This window comes from Lepisma saccharinum, chromosome 6, assembly GCF_977018435.1.
Source record: "Lepisma saccharinum chromosome 6, izLepSacc3.1, whole genome shotgun sequence".
Classification (NCBI taxonomy): Eukaryota; Metazoa; Arthropoda; class Insecta; order Zygentoma; family Lepismatidae; genus Lepisma; species Lepisma saccharinum.
In genome coordinates this window covers 84,026,144-84,049,853 of record NC_139234.1, presented here as the reverse complement: position 1 = coordinate 84,049,853, position 23,710 = coordinate 84,026,144, and the positions used below count along the sequence as shown (strand labels likewise).

Sequence of the window (23,710 nt, the reverse complement as noted above, 5' to 3'; positions counted from 1 at the left end):
GTTATGGAAAGAAATGTGTCTTTTCAGAAGGGCATTGAGACGGCGTACCGGGGTTTTGCCCGTGTCTGGGTGGGCCAGTCCGGCCAGAATTAAGTACAAAACAGTAATAATAATATAGGTTAAGTATAATTAGAAGAACAATGAAACTGATTAATGGGAAAAGGAAAGAAAGAACAAACAGAATGCAAGCTCGAAATTATTAAAACGAAAGCAACAACCGTGAACACGATCAGAGGCGCAACCACGATTTTCTTGTCGGGGGGGGGGGGGAGGATGCACAATGAGGATAAACGTGCCAATGACATTGTTAACCTCCTAAGGCCCACGGTACAGTATACTGTACTTCATGTTTAAAAAATTCTGCACTGGATGGCAGCAGGAAGTTGTGTGATATCTTTGCATTTCTGGTAGCCTCTGACCTCTGGTGTGAAGTTTATTGACTTCGTAGTCCTCTGCATGCATTGAAACACTTGTAAACTTGAAAAGAACATCATGGCGTCAACCACACAAGGCGGCACTTCAAACAGGCTAAAAAGTATGTGCAATTTATAGCTTTCTTTTCTTTTGCTTTTGAGTTTTTGTTATTTCCAGTGTATTATTAAATTTTAAAGTTTAGCTTCACATATGTTTTGTTTCCAGAAATTTTATTTTCCACTGTATTTGAATTGTGGTTTTCGTGAAGTACAGTATTCTGTACCTTGGGTCTCAAGATCTTGTTTACTCGTAATTTTTTTTTGATGTACACAGAATGTTTACTCTGAGTTTAGAATGCTATTGTTGGTCGACAATGCAATACTGATTATTGAATTGTTCTTTATTTTCTTGTAGACGATGAAAAAGAAGTGTCCGCTTTTACGTGATTGTAATATCATCATGGATATACAGGGTGGGCCTTCTTTCTTGCGTAACTTTTTTGTGGTATAGCCAATGAAACTGAGACTCGAATCCACCCAACTTTACCATTGCCGCTTGCTAGTGTCGTACAGGATTGAGCATTTTACATTATACTCAGTAAATCACTGTTCTACTTCACAGCAAATTATGAAATAACAATAATGTATATAGTTCAAAATCACAACACTGTTCTCTGATGAGTATACTTATTATTTGCACTGAATAAATACATTAATTATGCACCAATTACTATGATTCGAACTATATGCAAAAAAACGTCCTTGTTATCTCTTTCAATTGTTTTTCAACAACTGGTTGCTACGCAACAAAACAGTATGCCATAACATTTCTTTCTTTTTCTTTTACACAAGAAGTGATTATACATTTTACAATTTGAAAACAGTCACAACATTCTCCCTCCTTCGGAGAAAAATTTTAGAACATCGGTTTTTAAAATTTTTAGATAACATGAAAAACTACAAAGAAAGCAAACTTTCTCATGACATACATATTGTCATTAATTAACACAGAAAATATTTAAAACATATCATAATTATTTAAAACATATTAACATTTCTTATTAAAAGGTTGTTGAGATCTTTTGAAATTACTTAAGTTTACATAATTCGTCCTTTCTTTCCTGACTACAATTGAATTTCTTTAAATTGTATACATTATGTGTTTGTACAGTTCGATTTCCATCCAACGATAACAATTCACAACAGTTACCATTAATTTCTTTAACTAAATATGGACCAAGCCACAAGTCCATAAATTTATGTATTAATTTACACTCAGCACTCCATGTTTCTCTTTTAAACCAATATATCATATCTCTATATCTTTGAATATAGTATGTCACTCATTACATAAGAGTGAAAATTAATCACGTTTTTGTAAATCACCTTTATCTTTATCTTCATGTTCCTCATATTCATCTTAACTTGTCTAGTTCATAAATGGTCTCAAGTAGAAGATGAAAATCCTTTTAACCTCCACTTATTTATTATTATTATTGTCTATATTTTTCATTATAATCATCGAAATCCAGTTGTTGGGTCTCATCATCAGTGTCATATGCAATTGACTCAAGTTCAGACATGCCCTCTACAAGAGAGGAATCATCATGTAATACTGAACTATCTTCATATAAGTCCGAGCTATCTCCATGTAATGCTGAACTATTTTCATTTAATGCTGAGCTATCACTTTTACCAGATTCGTCATTGACACATTTTGCATCTTCTATTTCACTATTGTCCTCCTCGTCCAAACTAAATTCATGATCATCTTCATCTTCAAATACTTTACTTAAATATTCTTCTGAGAAGGCATACAATTCGCTTCAACATCTAACATACATATAAAGTTTAACATTCCACAAGACTGAAATTCATTTTCCTTTATGTCAGTATCATGCTTCACACCAGATACAAGCTTGTCAGATTCAACACTTATCGTACTAGAATTCTTATTATCTAATGTTGTACACACTTGCTTTCCTGATGAAGTTATTAAACTTATATTCTGATTCCTAAAATCCACAATTGCCTTGTACTTTCGTAAGAAAGGAACACCTAAAATAATGTCTGCATTAAGTTCTTTTAAAATGAAAAATTCCATTGGAAAGTATTCGCAGTCAATCTGAATATTTATCGTCTTACAACCGACAATTTTTGCACTTTTTATTTCCAGCAAATCCACATAATCTAATGTCATCCACCTTGTCCAACGTAAGATTACCAATACATGATGATATCTTACACCAAACCTCATAATTCATAACATTTGCTTGGCTACCACAATCTATTATACAAATGATAGGCAATTGACATATAATTCCATGTACAATTGGAACTTCTGTTAAAGGTACAGGACTATCTTCATCGTTAATAACCCAGTCAGGTTCTTCCTCAACCCATTCTAACAAAAAAATAATTTGCAAGTTACTTAATGCATTTTCATTCGAAAATTGCATAGCATCACAAACATTAAATAAATCATTTGACTCTACCTTGTGCCTCTTGTAGGTGGTGCAGAGGGAAAGAGGCTCTTCCGACTGCCACTTTAATTTAAAGTAGATTGCCTTTCCAACTGCTGTTGCCTAGCATCATTAAATTGTAAAGACTGAACACCAGAAGTTGGATTTTGAGTCAAATTAGGATTTACACCAGTATTAGATGTACTCGTCATTATATTACTTTGCATATTGCTGGGCTGATTCCTCATTGTATCACTCACCACTGGCACATCTCGATTTTGTGGTGGACAATTTTCGTAAACAGAGGGAAACAAAGATCTGTTATTATTATAGTAACCATTCCTAGAAAATCTGTAATTAGGCTGCCTAAAATTAAGACCATTATCTTGTCTGGAATTCTCTTTCGGGATATTTCTATTATTATTACGGTAAAACCTGCCAGTATTGTAAAAATTCCTAGGAAACATCTGATTTCTATTCCGTCGGAAATTTCCAAAATTAGTAGCATTACTTTCATTATATCTTGAACTCATAGATTGGTTTACATTGTCTGAACTATTTCCAACAGAGGCACCCAAATTATCAGAAGGCAGAGTTTGAGTAGAAGAAGAACTAGTACTTCTTGCTTGTCGAATATTTACTTGTCGTACATTTAATCTTTGATGTTCATTCTTCTTAAGACCTTTGTTAGACTTGTCGCAATCTAAATCTTCAGGTAAATGCATAAGTCCTTTCCTACTAGTTCTAATAACATCTAATTTACGAAGCATATTTGTAAGCTGATCCATCGTCTGAACACTATGACACGCGATATTGTTAGCAACATTATCAGGCAACTGGCTCATTATCAATTGTATAACATCAACATCATTCGGATTGTTCACTAAATTACAATATGTGGAATGTGTTTTTAGTGCAAAGGTTTCTAAACTATCATGTGCATTTTGGTCGTATTTTTGATTCCTTAAAACAGCTAACTGTGACTGTAACATTTCAGGCGAAGCAAACTGTCGAATAAACTTACTTTCGAAATCAGTGTAAGAACAGAAATATCTTTTGTGTGTTCTAAACCAATAAGCTGCTCGATTTGTAAAACAATTCTGAATGCTCTGCAATCGTTTATCAGCAGGCACTCCTATCTGATCTAACGTTGAGTTTATTTGTTCCAAGTATTCACTTGCAGATTGCTTTTCAACTCGACCTGAGAACTTTGGTAATAAAGACAATTCATTTAACTTCAAATGTCTATCTTTCCTCATGTACAAGGGCAAAGAATCAGAGTTCGGTCTTGTATTACAATCTTCTTGAAAATTATGTGCATCATTACAATTTTCTATTCCATTCACAAATGCACTATCATGAATGTTTGGTGACTGTTGATTACCAGCAAAATATGTGCAAGAGTAAGAACGATTAAACAGTTTCCTTCTAGACTCATCGTTATCATTATGAGAATTAAATGCTCTCTGTGTATTATTCGTTCTTGAAGCTGTGTTATCAGACCTGTCTGGATTAATTTGAGTATAATTAGTAGAACCGGAACACCAAGTGCAAGGATAGTTTGTGTAATTCAAATTACAATATCCTCCGCCTCCATAACTGCGGAAGTCCTCTGGCCTACCTAACATATTTGATGTTGTTTCAGGAAATGCGTTATTCGAGGAAACATCGATGTTATTCTCAGTTTCTACTCTGTGTTTGTTTAAAATACAGCTAGATCTATTCATACAAGAGCAATTAGAATTTTCTTGCGTCTTTCTAGCATTATGTAAACTAGATTGTTTGCGATTTTGCTTCCAACTTACATGCTTAAGATGTGGTTCCCTTACATAAAACGTCTTTACTTTAGTAGTATCCGTAGAGTTAATAGAACTTCCATCTGAATCACTCAAACCAGAATCATGATTATGACCAGTTCCAGAATGATGCCTTACATTTAATCTTCTCGATTGGCGATTTGCAACATTATCAATACCATGAACTTGAGTGTTCGTATTAGAATATTTGTTATGAGAAGTACCTGTAACAGTACAATCAGCACCACCATAATTTACATTAACTGGTTTCTGTATATTATTCTCAATGACATCAACACGCAATGCAAGCTGTTTCAAATTATTATCGTACTGGTTAACAATTTCGAAACACTGTGAAACCTTGGAATCGAATGTTTCAACTTGCGAACAACAATCATCAAATCCACATTTGAGTTTACCTATATCGTCTTTTGCACCTTGCAAAGAACCTTCAATTTCATTTATTTGTTTCTCAAGAAGATCTTGTATACTAAGAATGTCTGATATTTTACAGTCATAATTTCGCATGCTTTCTTGCAACTTCTGGTTTAATTCTGCATTTGAACTTACACATGTTTCTGCTAAAGATTCGATTCTTATTGCTACATCAGAAGCCAACACGTCTATACGGTTATTAACCTGCTTAAAATCAAAATTCATAGATTCAATTTTAGACTGTAATTCGACATTGGAAGCTTCAATTTTGGATTTCAACTCTTCGTTGGAAGCTTCAAAGCTGAGATTTTAATTCTTTGTTGGAATCTTCAAGCTGAGATTTTAATTCTTTGTTTGAATCCTCAAGCTGAGATTTTAATTCTTTGTTAGAATCTTCAATATGAGATTTTAATTCTTTGTTGGAATCTTCAAGCTGAGATTTTAATTCATCGCTGGAAGATTTCAATTCTCTATTGGAAGCTTCAAGCTGATATTTTAATTCTTTGTTGGAATCTTCAAGCTGAGATTTTAATTCTTTGTTTGTATCCTCAAGCTGAGATTTTAATTCTTTGTTTGTATCCTCAAGCTGAGATTTTAATTCTTTACTAGAATTAACTACATTGAACTGAATGTTCTTGATTGTTTCTAGCAGATCGTTAAAATTAGGACTAATACTCTCTTTGTAAGCTGACAATTCATATGGATTATAGCTAGGTTCACAAGATTTACAAAAGTAATTCTCTACCGTAGTAGAATAAATAGACCAATGAACAAGTGACAACTTAAGACAAGAAAAGTGAAACCATGAAAGACATTTATAGCACTGAACAAATCTGATGTCAGCTTTCGTATCACCACAACATTCCACCTTGCGAGTACTGGTATCAGTCTTATCATCAGAATTAACTTCTTGACCTTGAACGTTTGTAAACGTTGCTAGATATGTGCCCTCGTATTGCATAGCAGTCTTCTTTCTGCTACGAGATTTAGATGAATCTCTGGAAGACATTTTTCATTAACGAAAAAAAAACTTACACACACTTAAATCAATCCCAGACCTACTGAGATTATATGTCACATCATTTATCCGAAGAACTACTTAACTTCAGAGTCCTGTCACGGTCGCCACTTTTTGCTAGTGTCGTAGAGGCTTGAGCATTTTACATTATACTCAGTAAATCACTGTTCTACTTCACAGCAAATTATGAAATAACAATAATGTATATAGTTCAAAATCACAACACTGTTCTCTGATGAGTATACTTATTATTTGCACTGAATAAATACATTAATTATGCACCAATTACTATGATTCGAACTATATGCAAAAAAACGTCCTTGTTATCTCTTTCAATTGTTTTTCAACAACTGGTTGCTACGCAACAAAACAGTATGCTATAACATTTCTTTCTTTTTCTTTTACACAAGAAGTGATTATACATTTTACAATTTGAAAACAGTCACACGCTCAGCAAGTACAAGCTTGAAAATCATTCTACTGCATTCAGTTCATTAGTTTACTTAACATTTTGTACAAATTTAATGAGAAAGTGTATTAATATCAATAAGAACATTTGTAAACCTAAAAATTTGTAGCTACAGCTCTTCACGCCTAAAATATATCTAAGGGATGTCAGGGACATCGGGAATATCTTTTGTTTACTTTCTAAATTTCATTTTATTATAAAGTTCCGACTTTCACTCTAGAATACTGTTTCCATGTAATTCAATAGTAGAAGGGAAAATACTTTAGACCTAACAATAGACCCGTTAATTGACATTAATGGTTTTTTAATTCATTTTCGAGGGGTGACGCTATTGTTATTTAATCTAGCGCCACGTGTCGTGGGTGGAGGAGGAGATGAGTCATCGATGACTCATGCACACGTGTGAGTTTGAAATTAATGGTTTTCCATTAGTGCACAAAAGACACTATTATGTATTCCGTTTTTGACCTAAGCTAACACTATTGTTGTATATTATATATGCGTTTCTGCCGGATATGAGTCACAGATGATTTATACAGACGTTGGAGTTTGGAATTAATGGTTTTTCCATTAAGGTACAAAAGACACTATTGTGGAGTTCGTTTTCGGACTATTCTAACACTATTGTTGTATATTATATATGCGTTTCTGCCGGATATGAGTCATGGGTGCTTTAGGCACACGTGGGAACTTGGAATTAATGGTTTTTCCATTAATGTACAAAATACATTTTCGGCCATTTTGGCGTCGGTGGTGAGTCATATTTGGTATAATTAAGGATCCGGATTTACCCGTATTCAACCGGTGCCGACGCGTTCGATCGGAGGTAGAAGATATTATAACACATGTTCGCTTTAAAGGCGAAGAAATTGAACGATGTATTCTATATGCAAACGAAGTATGCGAGCGGAATCCATGTTATTAATATTAACCTGTTACGGAAGAACCTGTTATGTGGTTGCATTCATCGGCACCCCCAAACCGCGCGCGTTCATGGACACGCGTGGGGGAAGAAAGGGTCGCCATTGTTACGGCCCCCTTCGCTTGGTCTTCTTCCGAAGTTGAATTGAAGTCAAGTGTCGCCAAATTTTTACACACGAGTATTGATTTTCTTTGAGGTTCCAATTTTATTTGGCAGAAGTAATCTACGCGTTATTTCTGCCGCCTTTCGTAACATTGCAAAGACTATTTAACCTAAGGCGTAACGAATTTGGCTGAACTAGGAACATTCAGTTCCAGTATCTACAGGTTAAAGTGGATGCGATCCACTATTTGCTCTTATTTCTGGGTTGCGAACCACGGCCCATTTGATTATTGGGTTATAAACATCAGGATTCATGTAAAATTGACCAGATGTTTTTACTGTTAGAGACAATATTTCGCATTTTTTGTGTATTTTTACTCTAATATCACAATTTCTTCTATTCAGGCAACATTTTTTATTAAATTTTGGACTCACAAAGACATTTTTCAACTTTTAACTTGTTATTTTAAAAGTTTATTTCCATTTTTTACTCTAATATCACAATATCAACTATTCTGGCAGGAGTGTTTATTGCAATTTTGACTTGCAAAGATAATTTTTTCAACTTCTTTTATTAATTTTTCTATTTGTTGCCTTTTGTATCTTATATTTTTTAATTCTTAACTTTGAGTTTTGTTTTTTATTTAAAAAAATTTCTCTATCACTAAGGAAGAAGTACTTTTAAGTAAAACTGTACCCACAAACTTTATTATTACTATTATTATTAGTATTATTATTATTGTTGTTGTTGTTTTTGTTTTGATGTAGTTGTTGAATCTTGTTGTTGTTGTTAGGGTTTATTGACTTCCACTACGCTATTTTTGGTTTGGTTCGTAGGAAAGTTTGCTTATTTTAGAGTTTCCTCGGTATTTTCTTACTGTTAGGGTAGGTATTATTTTTAATACTGCGGTGGTTTATTTACTTTTCAAGTACCTTTTTTAGTAATTCAATACCACTTTTTATAAATGAAACAAATGGTTTCTACACACGAAATTTTTATTTTCACAAACTAGTCTACTACAAAGTATGTAATACATCAAGTTTTTTCAATTGTTACATATCATTCTACTACAAAGTAGCGTTATACTAACGCTTTTTTTATCTCTAATATAATTTCTTCACAAGTGCGATATTCAGGCTGATTGTCTTTTACTGTTCACTCAAAATTCTGCTATCCATGTTCACATTTTACCCAAGTACTCTGAGGCTAATGAACCTCCAGCTACTACAAAGCTCTGTGCCCTGATTAGGGTCTCACAGCATCCACACTGTTGATAAAGTCAAGAAAATGCATTTGTAAATTTTTTTCTCACTATGCGGTCATTCTTTTTCAAATCTTTCCCAAAGAAAGATAGAAAGTATTCCATAGTTAGATTTCTGCTGGCATAATAGAGGAACATAATACAGTACAATCCGCACACACTGGACAATGGATTCTGAATAACTGTTCTGTTTATACACCAACAAAGGCACCTGCGTTTCAAAAACGCTGTCACAGAAGCACTGGGGTTTTCACCAAAACTGTCAAAGTATGTTCCGTGGCAATTCGAATCAATGTACATTGCAGTCCAATGTATTCCCGGCCCCGAATCTCTGTCTGTATTGATAATCAGGGAAGCTGGAAGCTTGATATTTTTCGGTAATGTATTGTCTGCAAACACTCCAACGAAGCTTTCAGATAGAACACTGTCTTGATGTACTGTCATGGCAATGCTTATGGTATCCATTTTGCAGCCGAATTCAATGAATATAAGTTCTCGTCTGACGACGAGATGCTGCCTTCTTTGTAGTCTGATGTCGAGTTGTTCTCGTCTTGGGTTGAGGCACATGCAGGTACAACGTGCTGAATGAAACTGTAGTGGTGTAGAAACTGACCGTACAGGTGCGCGTTTCTCAGAGCACAAGCTATTTTTCTCAGGCGGTGGTTCTTCTCACAGCAGGTATAGGCAGGGAAACTTAGTAGAGCTGATTTAGGGCATCCAAGCTGCTCCAAGTTAATCACAGTGCGATGAAGTAAGGAAGAAAGGAAATGGCACTTTTCCGCGCCAAAGGAATAAATGCCTGCGGCATTTTCGGTGCAGCAGGATAAAATAGTGGACATATTGGTAAAATTCACTTCTCCAGCTTGCCAAGAGAGGCCGTGCACATTTTGAGTTTCCCATAAATTTTCATTTTGTATTCTGATATCGAGATCATCCCATGCGCACGGAGGTTTAAATACCCATGATTGCAAACAATTAGAATCTGGATCCACTACAGCTATTTCTTTCGGAATATATTTTCCATTATTATCTCGAAATCCTATAAAATCGATAACGACTCTCATATTGTGATCCTACTTTGAGGCTGACACTCACTCAACTGAAGGTTTATTTGCTATAATCAGTATATATGGCGCGGTTCTTGTCAATTTGTACCAGAGAATCAAATTCTCCATAAATAACACAAGTGACTGAGGAGGGAAGTGCCGAAGCAAAAGAGACCTTTAATGTCACACTACTGTCGCGAATTAAGTCCCAGGTGGAATCAATTTCCATGGTTGGTGAAAGAATAAAGGCATACAGGGCAAATCCATTATCGTAGTCCTCACGCGATATACCGTTCCCACTATCAGAAAAATAAAGAGAAGTACCAGAGAATAATGAGTAATATGCTTGAACGATATTTTTGTCACTAAAATTGAGTGCCAGAGGCTGACTTGGGATAGACTTATTACCAATTTGAAACTGAAGCGAACTAAGATTGAAATGCTGAAAGTTGAAAGGGTTAGAGTCAAATCTACCATTGAAAGAGCTATTCGATACGAATCCTACTATGATACGTTTAGGTACTGTACCTAAAAAGATGTTATCCAGATTGTAGGAAGTGATATTTTGAGGCAGTGTGATTGATTTTACTTCTACTCGTGTTATAGGGTACTTTGCTGTTGCTTTTTCAAGGGCTTCACTGTGAGCTAAGCCTACATGAGGGCTAATTGTCACACGGCGAACAAATAAGGAGACATCTTGTAACTGAACTCGATATTCTGAATTCCCACTAGTTATTAAAGCAAACGCATCGCTTGTTCTGTGCAATTTAACTCGCATAGACACTTTGTTCATTAGAAGGCGGGGCTGAGAGGTAATATCTGCATGAAGCCGACCATACATTTCGAAACTACGGCTACCTGTTGCAAAAGACTTGCGTTTCTCAATTCCTTTGTTTTCTGTTAGATTTTCTAGTTTTCCAGGAGTATCGCGATACCAGAGAGAGGCAGTGAGGTGAGATTTTTTAGCTTCGTTCGAGTAATTCAATAAAGTTTCAATGTAAGCACGGTAGGCATATGATCCAGAGGAGGATGAAATCAATTTGTCGTTCAACATTACGTCAACTTGAGAAAAGAGTGAATGTAGAAAATTGTTCACGGGGGAAACCAAGTTATCTGGAGCCAAATTTGCTCCATCCGGTTTAGTAATTTTACATCTCACATACAAATAAACATGCGAAGGGTCCAAATATTCATCGCCGCCCCCAACTACTGAAAATTCGACTGGAGAATCTGAAGTTAGCGTTGAAAGTGGGCGATATTCAACTAATGCTGAATTCTCTATACTTGTCTGAGTCAGTGGAATTGTAAACAAATCAAGTTCCGAGTTTGTACAATCACAGGAGCCAGGATGTAAGAACGACATGGTGGTTAGCTATCGAAAATATCTCTGTTTCCCCTACGCCTTCTCTTTTTGAACTGAGAAGGTACTAGAGGGATGCCAAATTTTATAGTTGCACCCTTCCGTTTTCTTTTTCCGCTACCAGAGAGAAGTTGAGAAACTTTTTGTTCTGCCTTGCCTCTCAATGTTTCTCCTGCTTCGCCTAACCGAGTTCTAATAGAATGCTTTACCGGCTTATTTTCCAGCACATCCCCCACTACTTGCATCCCAGTTGTCAGTGCTTGTTTTCCTAAAGTTTTAGCGCCTTGTTTGAGTAATGGAATAGCCAGACGGAACAACCCCTTGAAGATAGATCCTAACCCGTGTCCCCTTTGAAAGGGTGGACCTGAGTAATATGGGAGTCCCGAACCGGCCTGTTCGAGATAGTAATTGCGGTACAGTTCGCCTCTGTCGTATTTCATTTTCTCTTAAAATGAAGTTTAACGGTCAACTCCCCAAATGCAAATGAAGGTTTACGACCAGCATTGTCCCTTAAAAGGATTTCAATGGTGTCGAAATAATGCTTTGATGCTGATAAATAATGAACAGGATTGAAAATAATGCTTTGTGAACGTCCATACGGAACAGAAGGTATTGTAAACATTCTGAAAAGTGGAGCTTTAGTATCTCCTACTATCTGGTGACTTACTATGTCGCTGTACACCATAATTTGTTGTGGAACGCCAATACTTAAATTTGGTTGTTTCGAAGCTTGTGATTGCTTCACAATATTTCTATCTGGTTCAAAGCCCAACTGTAATGCTAAGATGGGCGAAAATTTGAGTGTGGATAATTGAGAATCGTAGTTTCCTTCGACAGAGTTTGCGGAGTAATTGCACCTGAAACGAAAAAGCCCTTCTCCTATGTGATTTTCATTCAAAACTTGTAACACAGAGTCTACAGTGGGATAATATCCAGGGGGCACCACCGTTTTTCCACTCTGCCTATTTGCCTGACCTGGCTGTGAGTTTTGAACTGTCCATGCAATCTCATTTTCCCCTTTCATAACATTGTAAAGACTATTAGTAAAGTGGACTTCAGAGAGCCCTACAACCCATTCTCCAGAATTTAAGTTGATTGGATATGCAAGTTTGGTACTAAAATGAGAAGGTGTATTGTTTCTGAAAAGTTTCTTGGACGCATTTGAAACCAAAGTGACGTAATATTCATTGTCACTGCCTTCAGCGATCATTGTTCCGCTTTTTTAAAATGTAATGTTACGCTCGACGCTCCAAACTGAAATGGGAGAGGGGTGCCGTGCTCTGATTTTAATAGTATTTCAATTGTTTCAATATATTGTTTTTCAACTTTTATGTATTGTCGTGGTTCGAAAATATAACTTTTCTTTGCTCCATATTCATAGTCTACAGTGCTGAATGATCTTATCACGGGGCCGATATTTGGTTGAGATTTCACAATATTTGAGCAAATGTGAATCTCGTGTGGAATATGAAAATCCATGTTGCATGGATACGTGGAACAGGTTCGTACTATCCCTGATCCCATATCAGAATGTATAAGTTCCTTTTTCTCTGGAACAGATAACGAATAACCAAACACTGGAACCAAGGAAGGCGACAAAAGTACTTTCATGCTTTCATCATGTTCCAAAGTTGTTTGCACGTAAATTGTGTGTTTATGTGCATCGTATCCTAAAGTTACATGTTGAGCAAGCACTTTTCGTTTTGGAGGAGGAATATTCGAAAGCAACAAAGAAATATTGGAATAAAATCCTTCTCGGACCACACTTTCACTGTAAAACACTTCGTCTCTGTTTTTAGGTTTATATTCATATATAATAATATTGTTATCTCCAGCTATATTATAGAAACTACATGTCATATGTACTTCAGCTACAGCAACGACCCACTTTTGATCCAATTCGATTGACTCACTCAACTTTGTACGAAAGTGAGCAATTGTGTTGTCTGGAAACAAGTCTAAACTTGCATTGGAGGGTAAAGTAAGATAGAAATCGTCTTGTGCCATAGTGTCAACTAACCTAAACTTGAGTAATATCAGAAATAAATACCCATGATCTCATGGCTCTGGGATACCCCCGCCAATGTACAAACGCCTTATTTCCTTTTCGCTTCAATATTTTTTCAATAATAAAAGGTTAGCCTGATTTATTTTAACGTTGTGATTTGAGTTAACATTTAACACTTTAAGCATACGAGATTATCTCAATTTTTTTTATTTCCTGTAATAGTAACGTTAATATAAGCTTTTACGTCCACTTTGTGGACAGAAAGACTAATCCGCACTGGATCTACAGTTTATTTATTTATTTATTATCGTGCGTACAACAGGCTCCGAAGTACTATATTCCTCCACCGGGTATCGAACTCTGGGACCCTTGATTACAAGGCTACGATGAATTTTACAAAGTCTCATTGAAGGTGGATTCAGGAATTCAATTGTACGCTGATCCTGTGGAAGCATGATATTGGTGGAATGATTTGATTTGATTTGGTTTTTGTTATTCATCGTCGCTTTCTGGAACTTGTTGCTCATCGCGAAGATGAGTATATGTGATGCTACGATGAAATTGATGAAACGACTCTCACAAACAACACCCCTGCCCAAACCGATAACACTAGGGAACAAATTTCAGCTATTTTCTATATCCTGGATGAAATAACGTGTTCTTTACTAATTTCGGTGCGAGGAATTCAGAGAAAGTATCAAAATTTGTGTATGACGTCACATTTCCGAGATATACAGGGTGTCCCAAAAGTCACGGAACCGAGATTTTGAATGTTAACTTTTGTACAAAAAACGATAGGCATAAACCTTGTATTAGTTATTAACATTCTATATGGATAGAACACGAAAATGATTCTCTGCATTAACGTTCAGCATGGAATAAAAGCTTGTAAGGTGTAAAGAAACATTGTATGAAGGACAGAAAATGATGGATATAAGACAGATATGGACTCGCTTTCAATATGTTTTGAGATGTGTCGATGGTCTGAATGGGTATTTATCGAATTGAAAAAAGAAAGATAAATTTAAATGCATTCTATGCATATAAAGTAAAGAAGATGGTAAAGTTCCCCGTGCATGTAGAACCGTGCAACGAAAGAATATTAGGAGACGTAGGAGTAATTCTGTGCATTTCAGGCGATTTGTGGGGTTAATTATGCCATATTCATAAAAAGAAATGTTTTCTTGGTCGTGTCAGAGTCTAGTACCAGGTGCGCCTACATATGGCGATATTATTCAATTAATTTCCAGATGAAATTAAAGAAATTGAAATATATCGTGCAAGAAAATAAACTACCTATATTATTCTATCTAACCCTATATTTAGGGACTTGAAGTTTTCGTTTTAACGATAAGACCGAAAAGTTGAGGAAAGGAAAATAAAGTGTTTAAAATGTATTTCGATAGGTTAAGGAGGCAAATTTTCAGTGTTTCGGAATCGCGAAATAACGCGAATTTCGCATTTTTTTTAGAATAATACCGAATTTTCTATTATGCAATATAAACTGGGAATAACATTTCCTTGTTGAAAAAGAACTAACTAAAGCGCTATTGGAACTATCATTTCTAGTCTAGCTGGTGAAAGTTCGATTCAAAAGGAATTCGCTGGGGATCTTCCCAGGAGAGAAGTTTCGTAGGAACGGACATTTTTCAAGGGGAAGCATCTGTTGTGTTGCAGGGGAGGGGGTTAGGGGGCGTGTACACAAAACGGTATTTTGAGGTCGCAGAGGGATTTTTTAGCATTGTTAGGGAAATGAGATGCGTATGATTGGGTTCAAAGATTTGGGCGATATCATTCAATAAACATTTCACATTTAGTGGCTGATGAGTTGAAATAGTTTTCCAAATGGAAGGAATTTGGCCATATTCCACAAAGGTAAGTCATAACTTTATTCTCTTTGTCATTAAAACTAAAATTTGCCTCAACTAAAACAATGTGAATATATTAATCATAGAGGAAACAGTAAAAATGCATGTTAAAATAACACCGAATTGCAGTAAAAAATAACATCGGAATTTAGGGAAAAATAAAACGAAAACTTCACATCCCTACCTATATTTTATATTTGAAGGAGCTTCCTGGTCACGAGAAATGTTCAATTCCACTGTGGTGGATAGTGATTTTTGAATTTGGAATTCCTCACTATGTGGTTCCGACTTCGACACATCGGCATACACACACATGCTTTCATTCTTCGAGAAATAGCCATGCATTACGGTGCGACAAAAATAACAATATGTCACGTGGTCCCTTGGTTCAAACCATGTCATAGATACATCAAAAGGCATTGAATGAATACCATTCAACCATTCTCTTAGTGTTACATCACAACTATGACATGGTCCATGGACGGTCTTGATCTCCAAGTGACAACCAAGGCACAGTCGGTACACTATCTTCACACAATCTGTGATGTTTTTACATTGCAATTTTGGAGTGCATTGGTCAGAAATGTAACATAATGTTTTAGGATGATATTATATATATATATATATGGAGGATGGAGGAAAATGAGCAGTAAATCCAAAATCATTATGCCGAAATTAGTGAAGAACACATATTCGCTAACAGGATACAAAATGGTTATTCCCTAGTGTGAACCCTTGACCACTGGCATCGTAGCGCACTGCGCTAACCACTCTCCCACGGAGGACGCCATTGATGGAATAACTTTTGTTCTTTTGAACAGTCTCATATCCATCTACTTTGGAAAAGTATTTTCCAAGTCTAAGTAGAACGTGAAAATTTAGTTTTGGTGGGTGTATGACGATACGAGATTTTTGTGTTTGTTGCATATCCAACCTCTCTGAGAAAATGTTGGAGTTCAGTGTAAATTTTGTGATTTTACGTCCAATAGTATAAACAACGTTGGCAACAATTTCTCTTCCATCCATAGCGTGGAAGAAACTTCTCCGGTTAACGTTGCCAAAGAAATTAGAGATAAACTTTTCAGATAGAAAATATCATTGTGTGAACTGAGAAAACATTTCAGAGCTTGAGAAATGAGTCTGACACACTGATGGGACCAGTATGGACATTTGTACACGTAAAAGTGTCGGATATAGCTGCAGACATTTGAAAGGTAGTCTGATTTATGCGTAGCTTCAACTGGTCCGAGCTCAATGGGGCATCGTTTCATTTATGTTTCAAAGGTGGATGACCCTTGAGAAGTCGACAAGTAAGCTAACGGTGGAAACTGGAAATAGAGGAGAATTCAAAGTCCCTTGTGTGAGAGTGGGCCTCTGTTTAGTTTTAGAATGTAGAGGCTCTTCGTTCACTCTGGTCGAAAGCGATATTCAGAAAAGTAACTTTGTTCATCCAGTAGGACTTCAACGCAAACTTGTCTTCCTTGCAATACACTCTTCTAAGTACTCCAACTTACATGCTAGAAGCAGATGTAGGTTGTTGTGCTTCTAAAGTCGATCTGGATCTTCATCCTTCGAGGGTAAAGTCATTTTCAAAAATTTCTCTCTTTTCGAAATGGCGCTGAGGTATTCCAAAATTCTTCTAGAGCATTCAATTGATTCTTTGTGCACTCGCTATGATAGAAAATAGCCTTACAGTGGCACGAAGGATGGCCAAGAAGACACTAGAGCAGTTGAATGTAGTTATATAAAATTCTCTTAAGTTCGAAATTTAATGCAGATTACTTTTCATAATGATGATGATGTTTTAAAGCTACAGTCAACAACATTATTTCATATTTCCGCCTTCAGCGATGACACTGGCGCTGTTGCTTCCTCATTTCATTCTAATTCTTCAGTTCTCACCAATGCCTCTTTTCTATATTGTTGATGTAACTTGAAAAGTATGAGAGGATCCTTTATTGTGTGTTGTTACAGTAAAACCTCGTTAATGTGGACTAATGGGGGGATAAGTTGGCTGGTTTAACGAAAGTCCGGATTAACTGAAATAACCTAAAAGAACAGAAGAAAGTGCATTAAAACTACGTTTATAGCAACAAAACACGTTTATTATGGTGTATTTAAAAGGCATAGGCCTAAATACACTATACAGTACAGTAAAATATAAAGCAATACTGTAGATACAATGCAGTACGTACATACGCGATATCCATATTATGATGATGTGCGATTGTTGACTTCTAGCCACATTTAAAACCTTGCATTCTGCTCTATGTTTCTTTTTCCTTTTGCCTATCCAGATTAAGCGAAGTCCGGCTTATCGGGGTCCGGATTAATGAGGTTTTACTGTATTAATATAGTCGCAATATATTCCAATGAAATATGACTATATGAAACACATAACAGAGGAGCTACAATTGGAAACCCATACCTTGGTTAGGAATCGAACCCTAATACTTAAGAGGCGAGGTTTTGATTCGAACACTCAGCATGCTTCGCAAAAACTTTGCGTTCATCAAAGTACAATAATTCACGTAATTGTCTTAGAGCTAAGGGTCAAATTTTTATCAAACTATATATGTCTTCCCTCGTATATACGTAATAAAACAAAAAAGACAAACATAGGCGAATTAAACGGTTAGGACAGCTCTATATTAGTTATATATTACATATTTTTCAAATATTTTGAGATATAATTCATATTTTCCGCTTAAAGTATGCATTTGTGGATAAAATGCGGTATTTTTAACATTTATTTAGTTTTCGTTTAAATATATTTGTGGGACAATGTTCTCTAAATTCTTTTGTGATTGTGTAAGGGGGTGTGTAGATGAGGATGCAGGAAGGTTCCAGTTGTGTGACAGATGGAGAATGGGTTCCAGGAAACGACACAGATGGCGAAGGAGTCGGCCAAGATGCAAATCATAAGGATGAAAAATCTTCGTTCGAAAACACGAAACATGCAATGCCTTATTAAATCATATTATATTATTGAATATTTTGTACAGGCTGTTACATGAATTTAATAATTTATTCATAGACTATTTTATTTACACCTTGTCCAATATACATATATATATATATATATTGGTTTGATTCAGAAGTTCGTAACATTTTTTTCACCGTGGCAAAAGTATTTTTATTTGAGATGAACAAAAGACATAAATTAATCAGTAATATATTTTCCTTCATTGTCTACCAATGCTGGGGCAGTTTTAAAATTTAACACCTGAAGATATCAGCTGATTCGGGGTTAAAAGCGTCGCCAAGCCAAGTTTGAAGAGCATTTTCGTCACCAAAGGAGCTTTCTTGAAGATTGATGGATTGTGAGCTGGAAAGGTAGCAGTCCAAGGGCGCAAGATCGGGGGATTAAGGAGGATGTGGAATAACTACCCAACCAATTTCCTAGATAGCAGGTTTTGTCATGTTAGCGGAGTGTGGGTGTGCATTATCGTGTCGCAGCACTTGATGGTGTCTTCCTGGCCTACTCACTGATATAGTTGTTTTCATTTAAAGCGTGCAGTATCCTGAACCTTACCCATGGAATGCAAATGTCGCACGATGATCACAGTTCATCACATTTGCTAGTTCTCGAGTCGACTGATGTGGATCCTCGTGGATTAAAGTGTTTAAACTGTCTTCATTGAAGCCCGATGGTCTTCCTGAACGTGGAGAAACCCTTAAATTAAAAATGCCCTCTTTGTAATGACAAAACCATTTTCTTGCCCTGCTTCCCCGTTGGCATTCTCTCCCTACAAGGAACAAATGTATTGAGCCGCCTTCGTTGCCTTTGTCTCTATGTTAAACTCAGACAGAAGAATATGTCGGAAATGTTTGCTTTTCTCACTGAACACTTGTTGTTCTTCAGACCATAAATAACACAGTCTTTCTTCAAATATGTAAAATTCAATGTGTATTTACAAGCACAACAATGCCACTCCAATTGATGAACATTAAACGATAAAAAAAAACTCGTAACACAGCAGTGTTGCCATACCAAACACAAAAGCTACGAACTTATACATCAACCCAATATATATTTTTACCGGCAGTCGGAAAGGTGGAACTACACTTTCCTCTCGTTCAGCATCTCACAGAAAATATGTATGTGTGAAGTTGATGACGGTGCCAGAATAAATAATGGGAAGTCAGAGTAAAGGGGAGTATATTTTCAGGGGGACAGTAACTTTAACTTTGCGCTGGCCTGTTATGACGTAAGGAGCGCCCACGGGTGCAGGATAACCTTCGTAATCCTCATGGTCAGGACCGTTGGCACTAGTGCATTTGGAAAACGTTGCTCGTTGCCCGAGACGAAAAACAATGGAAATTTTCTGACTGAAGTTATTAATGTTCATCTGTTTGGGAGAACTGATGATGTAGACTTGCTAGGGGATGATGTAAATACAATTATTTAGAAACAGCTGAAGAGATAGGTTTGGAAGTTAGCAAAGAGAGAACTAAATATATGCTTACTGGCCGAAACCAAGTGTTATGTATAATCGAAAGCTAATTATTGATAACAACTCGTTTGAACCAGTTTCCAAATTCAAGTACTTAGGAATAATACTAACAAACGAAAATGAGTGTAAAGAGGAAATAAAAAGCAGGTTTAATTCAGGAAATGCGTGCTACTTTTCTCTTCATAAACTTCTATTTTCTAGTACTAGGTCATTCAAACATGACCGGGACTGATTTGTTTTACAAACAACCTTGGGAGAATAGAGCAACAATACCCACCCTCCCTCCCTTGCAGGTTAGAACCTGCTCAGTCGTGTCTCAGTGTTGCTAGAGTGATGAGCAAACAGAAGGTGCCGCGGAGCGTGGAACAACACTTTGTGATCAAATTTCTCGTTGGAGAAAATGTCCAGACATCTGAAATTTTGCACAGACTCAAACAACAGTATGAGGAAAAGTGTATCTCACGAACCCGTGTGTTTGAGTGGTTTAAGTACTTCAGAGATGGAAAAATGAACAGCATGACCGCCGGCCACGAACATCCGTCACCCCGACAAACATTAATTGTGCTAATGATGATCGTGTTTTTGGGACTGGCAGGGGCTTATCTTAGTAGACTTTCTTACAGGTGGCATAACAGTCACTGCAGCTTATTTCTCAGAAATCCTGACAACAGAAGTGAAGGAAAAGATCCGATGCAAGCGGAAGAGAGGTGGAATGCGGGTAGCCTTCCTTCAAGACAATGCACGGCCTCATACAGTCAAAACAACTATGGCAACCCTCAGTAAATTGAAATAGGACCTTCTGCCACACCCGCCATACAGTCCTAATTTAGCCCCAAGTGATTTCTACCTGTTTGGAAGGCTTAAATCACACTTGGAAGGCATGCGGTTTACGGATAACGACGCCGTCATCGGCAGTGTTCGGGAGTGGATACACATCCAACCGAAAAGCTCTTATGATTCTTCCAGAACGTTGGAAAAAATGTATGCACTCTGTAGGGGTGACATGTGCAAATAAGTATTTGACAATAAAGAATTTGGTAAAAAAAATCATTCCCGGTCATATTTCAATGACCCAGTATAATATGTAGGAAACTAAAAGTTAAAATATACAAAACAATAATTTTGCATGTAGTATAATATGGATGTGAAACTTGGTCCCTTACATTGCAAGAGGAACATAAATTAAGAGTGTTTGAAAATAAAATCCTTAGAAAAATATTTGGACCTAAAAGGGATGAGGAAAGAGGTGAGTGGAGAATATTACATAATTTTGAACTACATAATTTGTATTCGTGCCCAGATATTATTAGAATAATCAAATCAAGAAGACTTACGTGAGCGGGCCATGTGGCACGAATGGGAGAGAGAAGAGGAGTTTTCAGCATTCTTGAGAAGCCTAATGATAAGATACCAGTAGGAAGGCCAAGACGAATATTTAGGGATAACGTTGAGATGAACCTAAAGAACATCGGTACGGATGGAAAAGAAGGATAGATCTTGCTCAGGGTAGGGACAGATCGAAAGCCTATGTTGCTGCAGCCAAAAACATTTCGGGTTTAAGAAGGCTAGAGAGTTAGTTAGTTAGTTAAAAAGGCGAAATAAATAAATAAAACCACAAGAAAAATCTCTTAGGATGATCTCACCGCGTAATTTGAGAGAAGACATTCCTCAATCAGGAGCAGTAAAATTCCTGCTAGGATCGGACTCATATCTTCCGAGAAGACATTCCGACCACCCAAAGGCAACAGTAACGCGCCTTCCCCGACCAGAAAGCAGACCAGTCTGCTTCCTTCCCTGCCGAGCGCTGTGTCGAAAGAAGCACGTGTTGATCAACAAGGGCCATTAGTATGAGGCCTTGTCCACCTGTTGGTAAACAATGTCTGTCGGCTGGGTGGTTCGGTTGGAACCAGTTCAAGAGCGAGACCGAAAGTAGTCACGGAGATCCCTCGGTACGCGTCAATGGCTGCGGAAGACGTGAATGCCTAATGCGAAGGAACCACTTCCAATCTGTGTTGTTTTTTCCCATCGCTCTGATTTCAAAGCAACTTCTCACGAGAACCAAACTTGGTTCTTCAATCAATAACTTTTTCACGGACTCTCTCATCCCACATTTTTGTGCAGAGACGCTGTCAGTTTCTGCATTTTATCATATATTTTGAAACAAACAAACAAAAACATTTAGCTATGACCAGGATTGCTAAATCTCCAGGAGCATTAAATGAACCCAATTCCGGTCCAAGAGAGAAAAACACCCAGCATAAATTGGTTCTGGACCGTAAAAAACCTTTTTATATGTATTGTATTTCGATTCGGTCCAGGAACCTTTCTTCCGGATCAATTGCAATACGTTCCAGAGACATTTTTTCAATGAAACAATACGTAAAGTGGACCGAATTTAAGTTGTGCGAGCGGTCCTGTTGCGGAACCCAATACCTGGACCTTTAATAACCCTGGCTACGACCCACCCCGAAAAAACAATAAATTCTAAAATTTTAGTACACAGCAGTAATAAAAATGGGCTGTGGGCTCAAGTACAATAACCCTACTGCTTATATAAATGCTGCATTCACAGGCGGATCCAGATTTTGTTTTTATGGAAGGGTCACAGAATATTTTGTAACACTGGAAACACAATGTGCAGATTTTTTCCACATATATGAAACAGACTAGAAATATAACATTTACATAAAGCCAAATACAGAGCATTGTTGTATGTTCAATTTATGGTCAGATAATCTAGTATGGACTGAACTGTCAAGGTGTTAAGGTAATGTAAAGGTAAAGGTGCCTCTGCGCATGTGCACACATACCATGAAGGCATCTGGGGTGATGCGGAGGTAGAGCTTCACATATTCTTGATCTCGGCCATAGTTGGGATGATGTGATCAGCAGGAGGCCCGGACGCCTTTACCCACCAAGGTTGACCCCCGGTACCCATTGATAAGAGCCTAGGCGGGCCTTAGAGCCGCGGAGAAACAGGAAAATGACTGGAAAAATTTCCGGTCCAGATCTCCTGCTCCGGGATTCAAACCCGGGTCTTCCGTGTGGTAGCCAGATGCTCTATACCAACTGAGCTACCGCGCTCAAGGTGGAGTCCCAACAACTGTGTACCATCAGGAAACGAACCAAGTACCTTTGGATTATGAAGCTACAGCGTTAGTATAACTAGATAAAATAGAGGTAGTTCTACGTTAGCTATGATTACGGAAAAGGATAAGCCAGTGAATTAATTTCCTCGGGTGAAACTACAACGAACATGTGGAATATTTAACTTAATATACTCTCGTTTCATGTCTGTCAGTTAACGTTGTTGCCTTGTAACCAGCAAGTCCTGTGTTCCATTTACGAGTCCCCAACAATGTATTTTCTGATAAACTTTATTCTAATATTTTACTATCTGGAAAAGGATTCCTCGAACATTTTTTGTTCCTTGTTAATACTATCAACGCTTTTATTTACAACACGGCACACAGAGATGTCCTTTGAATAAGGGAAACTGCTGGCGGGCACAGAGATTCCGATATGATTCTTGCGGTGTTGCCACGATCCACGTACAGCTTTACTCCGCTGAATAAAAATCTGTATGAAATCGGTTTCGCAATGTGAATTGACAACGATAATGCATTTTAAAAACATATGCAAATAGTTTCAAAAGAAGACTGATATTATATTTGTAGGACTGCCCAATACCAAGAAGAAGTTGTTTGGCAAAATTGAAAATTACGTTTTTTTGAGAAATTTTGGAAACCTAAAAATTAATAGTTGTGTTTAAAACCTTTTTGCCTGCACTCTACTAAAATTTCATAACGATCGAACAACCCGTTTTTAATTTTTAGAATTTGAAAAATTGCAAGCGTTTGCAAAACTAAAAAAGACCGGCCCTTTTTTTATTCTCACAACGATAAAAAATAGAAGGTATACTCGAAAAGAAATTTGCTAACATACATTAAAGCAAAATTCAAAAACATAAATTTTGATGTAACTCGTTTCTATGTAGGTCTGCTGGTTAATTTTTAATTGGAGGCCAAACTAGAGTATCTATAATTTTTAATCCGAAAGCAGTACTCAGTCATCCTTTTTTAGGAAGGGCAA

The 23,710-nt window shown here is 36.8% G+C and overlaps 1 protein-coding gene across 2 annotated transcripts in view; it reads left to right on the top strand.

The window, feature by feature from the left end:
- LOC145989483 (uncharacterized) overlaps positions 1 to 23,710 on the top strand; it is a 544,790-nt gene that overhangs the window by 333,880 nt on the left and 187,200 nt on the right. The window lies entirely within an intron of this gene.